The sequence below is a fragment of the Gopherus evgoodei genome, chromosome 5 (assembly GCF_007399415.2).
Source record: "Gopherus evgoodei ecotype Sinaloan lineage chromosome 5, rGopEvg1_v1.p, whole genome shotgun sequence".
Classification (NCBI taxonomy): Eukaryota; Metazoa; Chordata; order Testudines; family Testudinidae; genus Gopherus; species Gopherus evgoodei.
The window spans coordinates 61,831,279-61,850,718 of record NC_044326.1 but is presented as its reverse complement, the minus strand read 5'-3'; the positions used below and the strand labels follow the sequence as shown (position 1 = coordinate 61,850,718).

At 39.3% G+C, this 19,440-nt stretch overlaps 1 protein-coding gene across 3 annotated transcripts in view; it reads right to left on the bottom strand.

Moving 5' to 3' along the window:
• SORBS2 (sorbin and SH3 domain containing 2) overlaps positions 1-19,019 on the bottom strand; it is a 248,694-nt gene extending 229,675 nt beyond the window's left edge. For all 3 annotated transcript variants that reach the window (XM_030563381.1, XM_030563382.1, XM_030563383.1), the window contains exon 1: positions 18,954-19,019. The gene's annotated coding sequence lies outside the window, so the exon portion shown is untranslated. The remainder of the gene's footprint in view (positions 1-18,953) is intronic.
• Between the last annotated feature and the right edge of the window lie 421 nt (positions 19,020-19,440).

The window sequence follows — 19,440 nt, the reverse complement described above, 5'->3', positions numbered from 1 at the left end:
AAGGGCAGAAAACTGGATCTGGTGTATCATGTATTGGTACTAAGAAATTATCATCAGGATAGAGTGCTAAAATACTATTGTAATATTTTCCTCTTATTCCTCATCATGAGGGTACTGTAGGTCACCCTCTTGCAGAGTGGATAAAAATCAATTTTAAAAAAAAATTCTGCTAAAATGCTTTTTGAGGAAAAAACCTATCTAAAGATAGTTTTAATTAAGATACATTATAGCTCAAAGATATCTCATCATGGAATAGGGATTATAAATTCTAATTGTATAATATGAGACAGACTATAAAGTCATGTAACGTTTAAGAGAAGTTTTGTAAATGAGTTCCAATAGTTCATGGATTAGGGACCCAATCTTATAGGGATCCAGGGGCTTCTGTATAGATTATTTAGGTTAATCTTCCTACCTACCCAATGGGACTCAGTGCTCAGTTTAGAAAATGCCATCAGAGATGCCTAGTTTTGAAGTTCTCAAACTTTTGTGGATTTGTGTCTCCAGAGATAACATGCTTGTTAATAGGAAAAATGTTTAAACAAATATATAGAGGTGAGAAATAAAAGACTTCAACCCTACTGTCCCTCTGCAAATTTGTGTACACAGAGTCAATCCTCTACCTCTTCGTAAAAGTGCAAAGTTTCAGAAAGTTCAATGAATAGAAGATTGTTGGCAGTGGAATAGATCTGGACAAGGAGAAGAAGTCTGGAGTTAAATGTGAGACGGGAAAGACAGGTAGCGGAAACAAAAGTGAAACGGTTTGAGCAGCATATTCCAGAAGTCTTGAGGTATTTGAGCATAGCCTTCATTGATTTGAGATCTACCAAAGCATTCTCTCACTAGAAGGGAAAACCTATATGGCAGTAGGCCATAAAAGAGACCCAGTTTGGGAATATTTGAATGAAGTTCCTCTACCTGTGGGTAAGACAGGCATGGATGCAAAATGCAAACAGTGCTACAAAGAAATGCAAGGTCGCCCGAATGAAACAACATCATGAGAAGTGTTCCTTCTCAGGAGGAAGCTGCACTGAAGATGATGAAAGGAACATGTCTGAACATGCAGGCTCTTCAGGTTGGAAAACTTTTTTATTTCATACTCCTTTCTTAAGGACTGCCTGTCTTCCTTCTGGACTATTCTTGAATTCTCATGTTTGAGCAAAAAATATAGTTGTTACTCTATAGTACTATCATTTTAGATCCAATTGTGATACAAAATAAATAGCTGAAATAGACAGATCTTCCTTTTATAATTTCCCCTTTAAAGTAGTACTGTCAGTGAATGCAATGAGTAATACTAAATGAGCAGTATGGTAATAATAAATTAAATAACTGCATTGACTTAGTTTGTTAAGGAGAATCCATCCTCAACATACAGGATTCTGAAGACTATCCACCTTCAAAATCACCATCATTTTCTATAGTTCAGAGTTATCTGCCAATGACAGTGTTTTAGTCACATCATATATGTCAAAAAAAAAAAAGTTTCATCATCGAGAACCAACCACAGATAAGTTTGTGATAAGAACTAGCAGATAACAAAAAGATGCAATTGATGAAAAAATTGCCCGGTTTGTTTAAGCAACAAATTCCTTTCCATATGATTGAGAACCCATACTTCATTAACATTATTCAGTCATTAAACCAGGATACAGAGAAATTGAGCAGTGTGCAAAAGGTCTAGAAGGTAAAATTGTTAACTTGAGTCTTGATGGGTGGAGCAATGTTCACAATAATCTTGTTGTATGTGCTTGTACGACAACAGAAGAAGGGAACTTCTTCTTTACAGAACTTCTTCTTTACAGAAACAATTGATACATCAGGAAATGTACACACAGCAAGTAGCAGCAGTAAAAGCTATAACAAACTGAAAAAAAATTCAAATGTCTAGTACGCAGCTAGGTCACAGACAATGCTGCAGATGTATCTAAGATGAGAAGCCATTTAGAAGAGAGTCCCAACCTAATAACATCTGGTTGCAGTACTCATTTGATGCACCTCCTAGCCAAAGACTTCAGTGTTCCAGAAATAAAGGCTAATGTTGTTGAATTTGCAAAATACTTCTATAACAACCACTTTGCAGCAGCTGCTCTGAAAAAAGTGGGAGGAACCAAGCTAACTCTCCCACAAGACGTGCAATGGAACTCCGTAGTGGACTGTTTTGAGCACTACATCAAGAACTGGCCTAATCTGATGACAGTTTGTGAATAAAATTGTGAAAAAAATTGTGAAAAAATAGATGGCACTGTCACAGCCAAGGTTCTCAGCATTGGGCTTAAGAGAAATGTTGAATGCATGTGGAGTACCCTGAAGCCTATTTCTGTAGCCTTGAATAAAATGCAGGGAAATAGCTGTTTTATTGCTGATGCTCTTGAAATTAGGAAGGAACTGAGTGAGATCTTAAAAAGAGAAATATGCAATGACAGAGTTAAATTACAAGCATTAAAAAAATACAAATGGGACAAGCACTATCTGCAGCTCATTTTCTTGCAAATATACCTCTACCTTGATATAACGCTGTCCTCGGGAGCCAAAAAAAATCTTACCGCATTATAGGTGAAAATGCGTTATATCGAACTTGCTTTGATCCACTGGAGTGCGTGTCCCCCCCCCCCCCGGAGCACTGCTTCACCGTGTTGTATCTGAATTCGTGTTATATCAGGTCGCATTATATCAAGGTAGAGGTGTATTCTCAATACGCAGCACCAGGGTCAAACCTTAACTGCTGAAGAGGAGTTGGCTATGACGTGGCCATACAGCAATCGTTCCTCCATGATGCCAACTATAATAAACTGCAGAGCTAAGGGTGAACCATTCAAGAAATACATATGTTTGCTGATGATGTTTTAAAGAAAGTCACACCAGTGAACTGTTGGAAGTCACTTAAGCACTTGGATTCAGAGACAGTTCAAGTGATTATCTCACTTTTAAAAGCAGTAGCTTCTTCTGCCGGTGTAGAAAGAATATTTTCTCTCTTTAGACTAATTCATTCCAAATTGAGAAATCATTTTGGACCTGAAAAAGCAGGAAAGCTTGTTCTTCTTTTCCAGATTATGAAAAACCAGGAAAATGACAGCGAAGATGACCGAGTTAGCTGCAAAAGCCAATATTTTAAGTTTCTCATGTTGACCTGTCTGACACAGTTACATGAAATATTTTATTTAACTATTTTAGTTAAAAACAATTTTAACAAAAACAAAACCTGATTTTAAAAAATGTGAATGTTTAATTAAATTCAAAAATTCATATGCTTGTTTTGTTAAAATACTATATTTGCCATTGAAGAAAAAAATCCAGAATACATAACATTGTTGTTTTAGTTAAATAAAACAATTTAAATGTCTGTCTTGCAATGATCTCCTCCAAATACAGCATGGCAAGAAAATCCTCCAAATATTAATATTAACCTGTTGAATAGGAGATAGTTCACCTCCCAGTGACTTCATAAATATCTGCTTCGATTATCTTTGGTAAATGAAATAACCAAACAAATCATTCATTTTCTGATATAGCTGTAAAACTAATCTGAAAAGTTTTTAAAATAAATCACTTTAAAAAATGTATAGTGTGTACCCTCTAAAAAATGAAACCTACATCTCTGAGTTGTGAAGAAAATGTACTAAGGTTATAACAACCAACAAGAATTCACTTTTATGTAGAAATCCATATTAAATCGAGTCTTCCTGACTAGTGATTTAATCAATTTGATTTAAATCAAATCCACCCTGCTCTGTTGTGAGGATTCTCAGCATGAAGCACACTCCACAGAACATGTATATTTACATTTAATTACTTGAAATTGCCACAGCTTGTTAGATCAAAAATAGTGCATAAAACATACGTACAAATTTTGCTTTTCTCTGAAAAGCTATCAAGGCCATTGTTGTTTTGCAAGTTCACATGAAACCTGGTGGCCTACAGAGATGAGCAGTTCACTACATTTCAAGCATCCAGGGCTTATCACAGTCTAATTTTGGCTAAATGTAATTTTTTAGAATACATTTCACTAATTTAATTACATTGTAGACAGAATAAGCCACATGATTGGGCAGCAACACTGATGCCTTGTTGAGGCCTAGTTTCAGACATGAACCTCATACCTTTCCTCAGGATCCAATGAGAAGTAATGGTCACTTTACACACAAGTGGCTCCTGGTGTTTGGTCACTGAAATAGTATTGGCTTTGGTTTTGAAGTGGATTGCTCCCCTAACCTTCCAACTTGATGAACATGACCACAGTTGAAACCATCAAACAATAATTGCATGTTGCCAGACAAGAATCTCTCTCCAGTACAATCCTGCATGGTTTATAACTTAAAACAAATAGCAACAGAGGAGGGAAAGCACAACTACCATCACCTCATACTTATGCTCTATAAGAAAGCAGCTCACTAGTTCACCAGATTTAAGGAGGGTGACAAATTTGAGATTTTTTTGGACTGGGGCTGAGTCACTTACATAGCTGATTTTTCTCCACATCTTCTCCAGTGACAGAGTGGAACACAATCCAGAATAAACAGTAATGTTATAAACTACAGAGGACTGTACTGAAAATCAATATTCATAATATTCTTACAAGGCACAATATTTAATAAGTTCAATAATATTTTCAGGAATATAACATAGATAGATGTCTAGATCTAAACATCTAGATTAAATGTAGCTTAAGAGCAAAAAAATAGCTGTGATTTTAGATCAGTACCAACCCAGTTCTGCCGCATTTACCTCAGACCAAGAGCAGCTTCAATGAAATCAATGTGACTACTTGTGAAATAAGGTACTACTCAACACAAAGACGGCAGAACTGGACCATATATTACTTGTTGTTATAGCTGTGTTGCAAATTTCAAGGTCCTTAATGTGTGTGGCTGATCTCTTCTTTTCAGTACTAAGAAATGCTCAGTTTTCATTATTCTTACTGTGGCTATTGGTACTTCTTTAGCCAAATTTCAGTTGTGTAATGAGGAAGAAACAATTTGGAAAAGGGACAAAAATGTAACTAGTAAGACATTTGCCCTGTTAGCTACAACATTCATTCCACTTAATGATTCACTGGAAAGAAATGTCACAGTAAGAACCCAGTTGCTCTGCCAATTAATTCATGAACATATTTGGACAAATTGGTGGGACTCAGGGGAAAAACACCCTTAATTTTAGACAAACTAAGTGAAGTGTGCAGGTCTCTGTCTGAACTTTGAAAATAATCCAAATGAAGAAAAAAAAAGGCAACTTTGGGCAAAGCCGGGTGAAGGATTTAAAGCAGCCGAGGGAATGACAGAGATTGTTTCCATTAGTTACATGTTCAGCAATTTTGTCATCACAGCAACGTTCAAAACATAGAAAGCCCATTTCTGATTTTACTTTCCCCATCTTTACTCTGGTCTAACTCCTTTGACTTCAGTGGAATTACTCCTGATTTACACCAGTGAAACAGAATCAGTCCCATAACATTTACTATTGCTGGGCTCAATTATATTTTTAAGCTATTTAGGCACAACCTGCTATTGCAAGCAGCATAGAACTATACTGTCCAGGAGGGATTATACACACCGAAGACAAAATGTCTCATGGCATCTGCGAACAAGCATGACCTGTATGTCTACTGCACCTTTGAAAGGGTCAGTTTTTGAATGAGGGCTAAATAATAAAATGTGTCAAAAATGGTTTATTGTAAACAAGGATTTCATCTTTGAGATCACACTGACTGAAAATATAACTCACCAATGCTGTAATAAAGCCAATTGCAACCTCTAATATATAAAGTAACGTTTAAAAAACCAAGTATAAGCGAAGTATCTGTCAGACTGGACCTTATTTATTCATTTGAAATTAACAATGAAATTCACTATTAGGAAACAAGTCCAGAAATTATTCAGCTTAGGATCAAGGGGAAAAAACACACACTATTTTAACTTTCCTAACACTTACACATTTGTGCTATTAACTATTCAGGGATATGAAAGTGAGTATTACTAAAAATGAATATTCTGGGTATACATAGGGCCAAATTTTCAAGGCAGAATGCCATACATATTTTATGGTACCATAGACATAATAATTATACAATCAGGACACACACATCACTGTACTTGCAAAAGCCACGCATTTGCAAGCACTAATAAATAATGCTTTGCATTACACATCCAAAAATCTCAAGGCACTTTATGAAGATGAATATAATAATTATTCCCAATCAGATATGGGGAACAAGGCACCATAAGGTTAAGTGAGTTGATTACAGTGACAAAGTGAACTCATGGCAGAGTAGAATCAGGTCTTCTGTACTGCAACCACTAACACCAACACCCTCCGTCCCAGTTCTCTCATTTGTATGTAGTTACTGATCTGGTACGTGGAAATGCTTGTACATATGCACAAATACAAGGCCCCAATCCTGCCTAGGTCTGGGCAGTTACAACTGGTACACATGCTATGTTTTTACTGTCCTTCTACAAACAGAGCTTCATGAGTTATTTTTGTTCTCCTTCCCCATTCATTGACTGCAAAACTAATGCTGTGTTTTAAGACTTAAAAGGTATATTTAAAACTTGACTCCTATATATGCCTCATACTATCCCATGGATGGTTTTTGTAGGATCTTCTATTGATATTGCTTTGAAGCATACTTCATAAATGGATTTAGACTCCAATGGCTGCCACAAGATGTGGCTCAATCCCTGAGGGAGGCGGGAGCTGCCTTTCTTCACTTAGGTAGTACAATAAGTGCTTTCTTAGGCAGAGTTCTAGAAATTTGCTCTATAGCCCTCGAACTGTCAGGCAGAGAAACTGCCCTGAAAATGCAGGGTCACTACACCAAAGTCCTTTCTGAAGCAAATGAACTTCTCTGCCCTTTCAAGGAGGTTTTTTTCCCTATATCCTGTCAATTAACAAGAAGAATATTTGAGCTGCCTTCATGGTGGAATTTTTAGTTCAGTGTTTCTCAGGGAGGACTTTTGTTACAAAAAACAAAAAAGAGAAATGATTCAGTGTAAAAAAAAACAACCACACTCTACTCACTATACCAATTGGCCTAAGATAAAAAGAATCTCTCAGTGAGAATAGCAGCCAAAGTTCCCTTCCCTCTGCATAGACATGTAGTCATCCTGTTTTATAATTATAAAGTTACTAATATTAACAGACCTACCAAGTCTCACTCATCTTGCTGGAGTTTCTCTTAATTTTTATTATTTTAAGGCAGTTTTTACAGCACGACACCTGTTATGAATATGTGTGTTTCAATTGCAAAACCGGCTCGAACCCCCACCCAGTGACCTGGAACAATTGCATACCACCCCCCGGGCTCCTCTAGGAGGCAATACTTCCCCTCTCGCAAGCACAGAGTCTGAGTGTAGCAAAATCCTTTTAATAAAGGAGGGAAACAATGTGGCATCATATTGAGGAAACACCACAAACAGGATTGATAACATAAACCATGAGCAAAAGACCCACCAAATAAGTTTTGGCAATGTTCTTTTCCCCTTAGGGTCTTAAGTCCAATCACCCCAAAGTCCAACAAGCCAAAAGTCTCTGTCCCTGGGCAGTGCCATCCGAGAGTTCAAAAGGTTATCTGCAGAGTTTTACCCCCCCAGCCTGGGTGGAAATGCTGGGGGGTGCACACAGGGTATTAAGGGGCACCTTACGTGGGCTGGGGCTGACTGTCCTGTCTCACCGTGGAGTTCTGCTGCAGCCTTCACCATGACCGGCTCCATTCCACTAGCTGTGCCACTCCTCCAGCTGTTCCCGCAGACCGCTGCACACGCTCGCTCGCTGTTCCACAAACCGCTTCGCTCTGCTCCACGGGCCACTCCAACCGTCCTGCAAACTGCTCAGCTCAGCTCTGCTCTGCTCACTGTTCCGTGGGCTGCTCCAACTATGCTGCAAACTGCTCCGCTCTGCCAGCCGCTTAGGGATAGATCTTCAGGCTCCCCCACTAGTTAACACAGCACTCAGTGGTCTCAGCTCAGTAAGTTTAGCTCTTTTAGTGATTTCAGCTCTTAGTGATTTCAGCTTGCAGGAGGGGAGCCCCAGTGCTGGTGCACCATTGGCCCAAAGTGAATTCAGCTCAGCAGCCTCTAGATGGATTCCTAATGGAATCAAAATTAGCTCTGCTCTCCAACAGGAGAGAGGAGGAGGTGCAGTTGGTGTTCTAGGCCCTCAAAAAGGGCCCATACCATCAGATGCACACACCAGTCCCCAACCTCTCTCATTTCACTGGGTTTTGGCACCCATGCCCCTCGTCTAGCGAGTGCTACTTAGTTGATGGTGAGATTCTCTTTCATAAAACAGGTTCATAGTCCCTCATTCAGATAATCAGGGTAACAACCCTTTATTCCTCTTGCCCCAATAACAGAGAAATTGGGGATCCCACAGCTGTCAAAGTGACCATTTTAGGCTGCCGTGAGCTATGCTAAGCAGGGTAGATGTGCCTATGCAAACATGATCAGCTCCTGAAATTCTTTTCCACACTCGCCATAATTCACCACCAGATGTCAGGGTAGAGCTCATCCTGACTCTGCTTACATGTATATATAAAAGCAGCAAAGAGTCCTGTGGCACCTTATAGACTAACAGACGTTTTGGAACATGAGCTTTCATGGGTGAATACCCACTTCATCAGATGCATGTAGTGGAAATTTCCAGGGGCAGATATATATATGCAGGCAAGCTAGAGATAATGAAGTAGGTCAATCAGGGAGGATGAGGCCCTGTTCTAGCAGTTGAGGTGTGAAAACCAAGGGAGGAGAAACTGGTTCTGTAATTGGCAAGCCATTCACAGTCTTTGTTTAATCCTGAGCTGATGGTGTCAAATTTGCAGATGAACTGAAGCTCAGCAGTTTCTCTTTGAAGTCTGGTCCTGAAGTTTTTTTGCTGCAGGATGGCCACCTTAAGGTCTGCTATAGTGTGGCCAGGGAGGTTGAAGTGTCTCCTACAGGTTTTTGTATATTGCCATTCCTAATATCCTAATATATATAAGCACTCTCACTAACTACATAAAGTTCTATATAAAATAAAAAGCTAAGCCAGACTTAATGTATTTTAAATACATTTAAATACAAATTGTTATTAAAAGATTTAATGAGACGTTAATCCACACAGACCTTTGTTGTTCGTAATTATCACTGTTTTCAGGTAGGAATTTACAAGTGTTAGCCATCAGCGTGTGTAATTTCACACAGCAGAACATGAATAGTGTTTGCACTGACAGATTATATAGCAACGGCTTTAGAGAAAGAACTGTGTGTTAAATCAAGATGTGCTGTTAAGCTCTCAGTCAAAAGCAAAAAAAATGGAAAAAAATACAAGTGGAAAGACTATTGTCAGAAAATCTATCCATATGTGGCTAACTGCATACGCTGCCTACAGGGCGTTTTGTTTTGTTTCGTTTTCATTCAATGCCTTATTTTAATACTCAGTTTTTCCTCTTGTTCACTGTGGAACACAGCCTACCATCATCTGATGTAAAATTAGCTGACCTGGATATCACAATTATTATATAATTTGTCTGGGTACATAAAGACACTAATGAGGAATTTGAAGGGGGGGGGGGAATGAGTTGAAATAATTAAATATATACTTCAGCAGTGATGTAAATAAGGCAAGATACCATTCCACTCCTATAATGCCAGAATCAGAGGGATTACTGATGCAGGCATCAGATTTTATTTTTAATGTATAGAATAAATGGCACATTTCAACTTTAAAATGTAAAAATAAACAGCCAATTGTTAGTGGTAATCACTAAAATTTGACATTAATTGAAAATAGATTCTGAATGTTGACATTGGGATAAGATCAGCACACCATGAATACTAAAATTTATTTCCAGAGTGTTAGTATGTGCCATTTTCTATTCATATAGGCAATGATCTGTGAACCCATAAGTTTCATATGCCAGAAGACAGCCATTGGCATGGTGAAGCAGCTGATTATCTCCTTCAGGTTTCTAAGGATGGTCTTGGTGAGCACAGTGTTCTTCTTGGTCAGATGCAGCCGGATGTCTAACGCCTATTACCCAGAGTTAGACTTCTGGAACGTGAGGTCTTCTGGGCTGGTTTCACAGCATGATGACATCACAACTAGAGATGGGTGAATAGTGGGAAGATATACTTGTAATATAATCCAATCATGCAAATATTCTTCCCTATTAGCTTTTCCACAGATGTGTGTGCAACTTTGTTATGACTTTGTTCATAAAACGTTTGGGAAGGAGGTTTTATTTGAGTAATACAAATATACTTTTGGGAACTATATATATAAAATAAAAGAGTATTTGATCTGGAAATGCATGTCAGGCTGTCAAACATACACATCACACACACACACACACACACACACACACACACACACACGGTGGAAGTAAGAATAATAAATAATAAATAAAAAACAAATAAGAGAAAACTAAATGAGAAATCTTCAAGACAGCCAATAAATCTTTCTCTGGGGTCTTTATAAAAAAATCCAAAAATAATATTCTTTCTTGTGCTAAAGGAGAAAAGGAAAGATTTTAAATGATCTAACATCCAATATTTGCTTATTGCCTACAGTGTGACACTCTGCTCTCTCCTCAACAGACTCAGTGTCCAAATGATTTCTTCGGGTACTACTTCTCTTCACAAAGATTAGTCCAAGCTAATTAGGGGATGGGAAAAGACTGACTTTCCTGTATAGTAACTGTTCTTCCAGCTGTGGATGCAGATGTGTATTCCACTCACCTGTGCACGCACGCACCCAGTGCATAGAAGCTGGAGAATTTTGCCTAATAGTACCTGTAGGGGCAGTGCTCACACACTGTCACTCTAGCCCATCCCACCCACCCGATTATTTAAGAGCAATGTTGCCTTGATCTCCCTCAGTTATTTCACAAACATCAGGAGTAGAGACCCCAAAGCAGAGGGGATGGAGGGTGGCTTGTGGAATAAACATCTGCACTGCGTAGTAACTGTCTTTTCTTTGAGTGGTTGCGGATGGATATTCCACTTAGGTGACCCACAAGCAGTACTCAAAGAAGATGGGTTTCAGAATCTGCTCAAAGAATGGTTACATGACTGCCTTCTCAAAGTTTACATCTGACTTAGATATAGTAGTAATCACAGAGTCTGGTAAAAGCACATATAGAAGATCAGAGAGCAGGCCTGCAAATGTCCAATACTGAAACATCACTGAGGAATGTTATCATCATCATCAAATGAGCCCTCAGTCTGTGAGGGCATGGTCTGAACTACTTCATATGCTGATGTAATGAAGTTATCCACTTGGAAATCATTTGCACATTTGCACAGAGATCACCTCACCGCTCATACGATCTGCACAGGAGATAAACAGACAAGGTAGTATGCCCAGAATTGACTCACACCCAAGGTGTGAAGTCGCTATTCATCCACATTGAGAGTGCAGTTTAGGAAAGAAAACTGATAAATCATTTGTTAAAAATGAACTGCAAAACCACTTTTGCTACAAAATTTGGATATGGCTGTTTGGCCACATTGTCCTTGAAAAACTGTACACCAGGTGCTCTGCCATTAAGGCATGCAGCTCACATACTTTCCTTGCAGATGTTATAGCTACAAGATAGGCTGGTTTCTGGGACAGGAGGGACAGAGAACAAGTTGCCAGGGGCTCAAACAAAGGACCCATGAGGGCATCCAGGACACTATTAAGGTCCAGCAAAGAATCTGCTCTTACAGAGTCAGGTGGACACAACTGATTCTCCTTAGAAACCTCACCACCATGGTTGCGGTCAAGTGAATCTTCGATATGCTCAGTGAGAGATCAGAAGACTGAAGGTGCAAGTACTACAAAATGTCCTGAATACAGGCAGGCCAGCATTAGTTTAATTCCCTGAGCAAGTGAACTAAAAAAATGTTCCCACTTGGTCAAATAAGTCATCCCACTAGAGGACTTCCTGCTGTTAAACAACACTTGTCGAACAACTTCTTAACATTGTTCTTCCTCGTTTAGCGATGTAGCATCCATGCTGTGAGATGTAGAGTGTTGGATGCAAAATTTCACCATGGTGCTGAGTTAGTAGGTTGGACTGAAGAGGAAAAGCGATATGGGGGGGTCAAACTGACAGACTTAGAAGGTCAGAGAGAACAGACATTGCCTTAGCCAAACTGTAGCAATGAGAATCAGTTTGATATGATCTAACCTCATCTTGAGAATGACCTGTGGGATGACTGGGATTGGAGGGAAGGAGTACATCAGAGTTGATCTCCAATTGAGGTGGAAAGAGTTAGTTAAGGAGTCTGAACTCAGACCCGCTCAAAAGCAAAATTGATAACACTTATTCTCTCTCATTACAAAAGGATCAACAGTCAAAATGCCCCATTCAGTGAAGATGTACCTGAGCATACTGGACTCCAAAGACCACTCATGATTCTGGAAGAAATTCCTAATGAAATGATCTGTCCATTGGAACCGGACCCCAGTTAAGTGAGTGGCTGTGGGAGATGATGCTCTCCTTGCTACAGAACTGCACAACTTTGTTGCCTCCTGACATGGCTGGTTGGAGCAGGCTCCTCGCTGCTTGTTCACACAATACATTATGAACATATATGACCCAGCCTGCCCCCATGTTATTCCAAAAAGGCTCAGCGGGCATTGTAAATGGCTTAGAACTCCCAGGCATTGATATGGAGGAAAGCTTCTTGTTCTGACCACAAACCCCTAGATGTGCGATTGAGGAGATGTCAGTGACAACAGTCCTGATTGGTGGTGAATGTGTACAGCGAAGACCCTGGCATACGTTGCTCTCAACTCTCAACACTAAAAGGAGCCCAGGATCTCCATAGGCACTCAGACAAGACTGTCTAGCAAATGACAACTCAGGTGATAGACAAACTTCAGCCACACTTGAAGAGGGCAAAGGTGTAGCCTTGCATGCTGGACAACCTAAGTGCACGCAGCCATATCACCTAGTAGCTTTAGGTGTACTCAGACTGTAGTTGAAGGTTGAGATTGTAGTGCCAGAAATATGTGCTGAAGTGTTTGAAATCATTAGTTCAGCAGAAACACTCAAACTGCTAAAGTAGTAGGGCCCCAATGAATTTGATTTCTTGAGTTGGTGTTAATTTCTACTTTTCTCTGTTCAATATAAGACCCAGATGATAAAAGAGATGGTGTGAATTGGACATGGGAGATGTCTCACTTCTCACTAAACAATCATCCATAGGAATCATAAATACCTCTTTTTCTGAGGTAAGCTAGGCATTTTGTAAAAACACAAGGTACTAAGGACAGACTGAAGGGGAGCACAGTGAACTCATAGTGCTGATCTGCCACAACAAATCTCAGAAAACTCCTGTGGCTTGGAAGATAGCCATGTGGAAATAAGCATCCTGAAGGTCTAGGGCAGCAAACCAGTCACTGGATTCAACATGGGAAGGATAGTTGCTAGGGTGATTATATGGAATCTCATGTATCTGAATTATCTATGAAGATTGTGGAGACAGAGGATAAACCTTTAGATTTGGGGACCAGGAAATACCCAGAACAGAATCACTTTTCCCATGCTGTAGGGGAACCTCCTCTGTAGCTTCAAGCACACGCAGAGTTTGGACCTGCTGAAGAATCAGTGTCTTGTTAAAAGGGGTCCCTGAAGAGGGACAGGGTAGGGAAGAGGATGCACAGGAACTGTGTGCCATAACCTGATCTCATGGTGCTTAGGATCCATTTGTCTTTGGTGACTGTACCCCCAGCACAGTAAAAGTGAGAGCCTGTCCCCAAACCGAGGAGACAGAGACAGAATGCCCTGACTCCTGCTGAGGATGGTGAGAAGGAACTGAGGAGAGTTGGGGCAATGCTGCCCTTATGTAGCCACAGAAAAGTCTAGAACCACAGGGAGCAAGCACCAACACTAAAGGTTCTGTTAGGCAAAATTCTCCAGCTGCTGTGTGCGAGGCACATGCACACCTGAGCAGAATACATACCTGCAACCGTTCAAAGAACTACATTGTGAGACTTAGCTGACCAGTCAAGCATATCAAATTCAAAATATTGAGTGTACTTAAACATTCACTAGTTTGTGACAATCCAATAGACAAATATATTCTTTAAAGTTTTGTTAGAACAATTATGAATAAAAATCAAGTTTGTTAAAGTTATGATGGATTCCCGGATAATTCACAAAACAAAAGCCAAACCCTCAATAAATGAATAGCTTGAAACAAGTAGTTCTGCCACCTGATTCCAAGGCTCCCCAAACCTGCACTGTCATGTTAAATGTTTGGCAGGATCTGACAAGGCTAATTCAGGTGGGCACAGATTTCCAACAGAAACATCTGTCCAGCCCCTAGTTAATTTTTTGGCCAAGTTTGCATAATTACTAGTAACAGACTAAGTGTGAAAGTCTGAAGTTCCAAAGGCTGGCACCTCTGCTTCCGGTTCTAACTGGAACCTGGAAGTACAAAGGTTTGTGAAAACAAAAATAAGAAAACAAATAAAAAACAAAGATCTTCACATATATCCAAACTATTGAACCTGAAAAAGGTCCTGTTTGGGTGCCATTAGAATTGTGGCTGAAGGTTTAGGTCAGTTTATGTTTCACGTTATCTGATACACCTATTTCCAATTATTATGTTTGTCAAACATTTTTTGAATTTCTGATCACTTCCTTTTACAAACATTTATTAGGCATCAGTCACCATCACACCCCACAAACTGCAGGAGGCTCATCAGGGCTCTTACATGTATTTCTCTAAGACCCTCTGTCTCAATGGCTCTCTGTTGGCTCTTAAGTGACTGGAGTAACTCTAGAGGTAAGGGTGTTTCCCAAGCCAAGGGAAGACGAGGGAGAGGAAATGTCCTTTCTCCCATGAGGCAGTAATGGGGAATGAGAAAAAGGGGAGCCCCTTTCCCAGCAGCCAGCATGAAGGGAGAAAAGATGAAGTTCTTACATAATATGCCATCATGTCACAATATTACAGCTCTACATAATGATGATGAGTTGCAACAGTGCAACTAGACAAAGTAAACAAGATGATTCTACATTAGGACATAATTTGTGAATATGTGACTTTATTAGATGACAAATAGCTGCCCAGCTGTTGAAGTCAAATAGCACAGCTCTATCTGCTCTTCATTCAGTACTGGACTTTTCCATAACACGAGTGAATAGAAATAAAGAATAGTGAGCATGATTCTGTTCTCACTTCCACTGTGATGTGAAAGGAGAATCAAGTTTACAAATCACATAAGATGAAATATATTCCACCTACATAAAACCTGTGTGTTCCAGCTCTACATAAGAGAAGTGCCACCAGTGCATGGCTGCTAGCTCTCTGCAGCTGCTATCCCTACTCTACTACTAGGGTGCAACAGCAGCCTCATCCCTCTCCAGAAGTTGTCTTGAGTATTAAGGCAAATTGATCTATGTCAATGTTGAACCATTGCCCCAGGCTTGCCCCAGAACTATCCACTTGTTACCCTCAACCTTCTGTGCTGATCTTTGTAGGCCCAGTGTGGAGACTACTTTTGTGGCTTGCAGTAAGTAGGCAGACATGCTCAGCCAGTTGACCCTGGTGCATCTTCCCTCTGATCCTTAAGTAATAAAAAGGGTAGTGTGCTGCCCTCCACACAATGGATGAATTTCAGCCATCCTGCATACTTTGTTCTACCATTTTTGAACACTTTTATTTTTGTTTTTTCAGCATGGTCACACAGTTTTAAACAACATTCAGTTAGAACAAACACCCACTAATCTCTGCTATTGATAAGTGTGTGTAACTCACAGTAATCTCCACGGGAGCTACCCAAGCTCACTGATGGCAGAACAGATGTTGAATTCAAATTCTTTATCAGCATGAAAAATTCTTACTATACAAGTAATTCTAGCTATCAGGATAGAACCTTAATTGTTTCTAGAAGCAACACATCCTGAAAGCAATCACTGTATTTGGAAAATAGACCTGCACATTGGGACCAAATCAAGGAAATTCTGAGATGTCCTATTTGATCAGATGTAGGTTCCATTACCAAACGTTTACACATACTTCCCTGTTTGAATTTATACAGACAGCAGTGACAGGTCCTATTTGTTTATTTAACCAAACACTGACTGCTCTGAGTGACCCTTTACTCTCCAAACACACTGCATTACAAGTAACAGTGCTAGGCTATTCAGGACTTACAAGGCTCCCTTGGAGCATATCAGTTAAGTAAAATAAAAAATGCAAACCAGGAAGTTTATTATTTTTTCACTGACATATTTGACATCACCTTTAGAGAGTGAACAAAGACACACTGTCAAAGGGAGAAACCTGCACAAAACGTTACTGTGTGTTCTTCATGAATGCAGAGGTATATTTAAGCAAAGAAAGACATTCCACTGCTCTCCTGAGACTTCCTTCATTCAGCTGATTTATTTGTATAGTGCCACATTCACACCACTACAATTCAGGTTGTGTCAGCATTTCACATACCAACTCCTCATTGCAGGAGCTTACTACTTGATCATAAAAATGAATGCTAACTTGAAATTTAGCATTATTTGGTCTCAGTTCCAGAGCAATTTTATTTGACTATAATTTTTTTAATGAAATGTTTCATCATTTTAAAATGGAAAAAAAGTGGAAAATTCCCAGTTATAGATATTCCTTCACCATTACTTTACATAACTCAAATATTATTCTGATAAACAATAATATTTGGAAAGTTTTGCAAATAATACAGTTTTGCTGTATTTTTTTCCTCCAAGAGGCTCTGTTGGACTGCTGAGAATCACACATTTCCTCCAACATGTGCCCACTTCACCAGGGACCACATTGCAGCAGCCAACCTTCTGTCTAAACAGTATTCCTTTCAGAGACCCTTAAAAACCTCTTCATAATGGACATCCACAAATGGGCTACAGGTGATTCACCCTACCTAACAAATATTAGCAGAGAAGACAAGCAGTCATTGCTGAACGGTGGAAAAGCTGGGTACATCAGTGAGGAAAGAGTGCTCAAGCTGGGGGAAGAGGAAGTGGGGCCAGATCGGTGAGGGATCAGAAGACAACAGGATCACTGTTCAGGAAGACGAGCAGGTAGGAGAGAAGAGCTCTAGATGAGGAGAAGAGGCAGTTTGAGACATGGGTGGAAGAAGGTGGCTAAGGTGGCCCAGCACTGAGGCGCAAAGGAGGACAGATGGTTGCGGAGAGGCACAGGCCAGTTGATTCCTTTTGGTTAGAGACCGGAATGTCAGTTGACAAGGTGGTTTAGTCATAAAATTAAATGGACAAAATAACCAGGTCACTGGATGATTATGCATCACCTCACTAGCTGTCTGAATGCCCTTATTAGGTGAAAAAGAGTCAATCAGCTAGAGGTGTGTCTGCTGAGTGATGCAAATCCCACACAGCTCTGAGGTTGCTACCTGCCCAGAATTATCAACATGTGGTGGCCTGGGGGAGCAGAGTCCAGAAATGGGATCCAGGTGTCCCATAGCAGTGGGAAACACTAGCATAGGGCTCTGACCTGGACCTGCATTTCCGAACAAATATCACAAGACACCCAAGATATTAAATTTTATACAAGTCTTTATTGTATAACATATATTTTGGTAAAAAATATAAACTATATACACGCTTTAAAAAACTTGATATGAATTTTTCTTGTACAAAGTAAACTGAAAAGTCCCCCTGTAAAATTAAATGAGTCAGGAAGCCCAGTCACAGCTTTTCAATAAGAGAACTGACCCCGACAGCTTTCCCCTCATGAAAAGTTTAATACAGAACACTACTGTATTATTAAATGTAGATTTGCTTTGACATATGGCCCAGTGTTTCAATAAACTTTTTTTTTTAATGTGAACTCTAATTCCAGGATTCTTCTATGGCAAAGTTTGAAAAACCAATTATGCTGAACTGAGGCATACAGTACACAAAAACATAGTAATTGTGGTAAGCCAGTAGTCCACAGTGTATGTGAGCTGATGGACTATGTCTGTGTAAGCTATCATTTAATGTTAGCTTCTTGCTTAGAGAAGTTATAGCATGTAGCAGGAAGCTGATCATCAAAGCTCGAAAAAAGTGATAGATTTCAGAAATGGAAGAATTGGTTTTGCTTTTTTAGACATTTTCTTCATTTTGGTCATAGTAAGGAAGAATACAGAAATGTTGTCAACAAACCAAAGTTTTTATTCAGGAGGTGTTGTCATATCACCATAGCAAAACATTTTCCCTCCCAAAGATACATTAACACCCCATAATCAAAATAAGTGTTATGTTGGAAGTACACAGATCAAAGTACTTTGGAAACTATAAGCCACATCAAATATCCTTATAATGGAGTAAAGGGCAGTTACAGAAATATTTTATGAGTAGGTTAAAGAAGCCTGCTGGTAAACGTGCCAACACTACAGATTAACTAGTGCATACATCATCAGGGAACATCAGGGAAAGAAAAATTAAATCTTACATTGAACATGTCAACAACATTTTAGATTATCTATTGTCTCTGTACCACATGCAACAAGCAAGCAAACTAGCCAATCAATGTGAAAGATGGTTTTTAAACACTAAGGATTTATGAGCTATAATTGAGAAACTCTCTTTACTTAGATAATTGGTTGTATTCTACTAACTTTCAAATACTAAAAGCAGGAAGAAAAAAAATACAGTGATCTGGGGCTTTGCTTTAGATCTTCTCTTATTATTTGGTTACAACAACCTGAGAGCTAAACTATTAAAATTAATTTAAAATCCAGCCCCTTCTAAAATGTAGTGCATATAACTTTAGAGGAATATTTCAGAGAGCCTCAAAAAAGGCACGGTAAACCAGGACCTAGACTCTTGCTTCTGCATAACATAACTGGGTTTGCACTTATACACAGAAATAGAACATATAGCTGAGAAATACTAGTAATAAGTGGCAGGTTCTCTCTGAACATTAGCTAGATCATCAAGGTCAGTCATGAGTGCAGTAAGAAAACATAAAACATATGTTAAACAAAAAATATATATATATATGACTTACCAGACAGACCAGCTTGGCTGTTCCTCAAGTGCAGAGGAAGTAAGTGCTTCTGCCCTTGCACATGCAGATCTTGTTTATTTAGCCTTTTCTGAAGGTTTGCACTCCGAAGGTTTGCACTCCAAAGGTTTAAGTTTAAGTCAAATCCAGGAATCTGTAGGGGAGAAAGAGGGAAGGGGATAAGAGTAAATGAATCTTAGCTGCTGGCTGGTACTACTGTTCTAGGAGCATTTGAGCTATTTTCAGCCGCGGACGGGTTTGCCTACAATCAGGATGAAAATGCAAAACATTCACACACATAAAAATAGGAAACCCACAACAACAACTTTGTGCATTGTCCAAATTTTCATTTAAAGAAACAGAAGGAACAAGTAATATTGATGCAGAAAAATAATGTAAAACACACATCTGTGGCCTTTAAGACTATATTACCTCTGGGCTCAGGAAATGAACCACTATATTTTCTTTTAGCATGGAAAAGTAGTTTCAA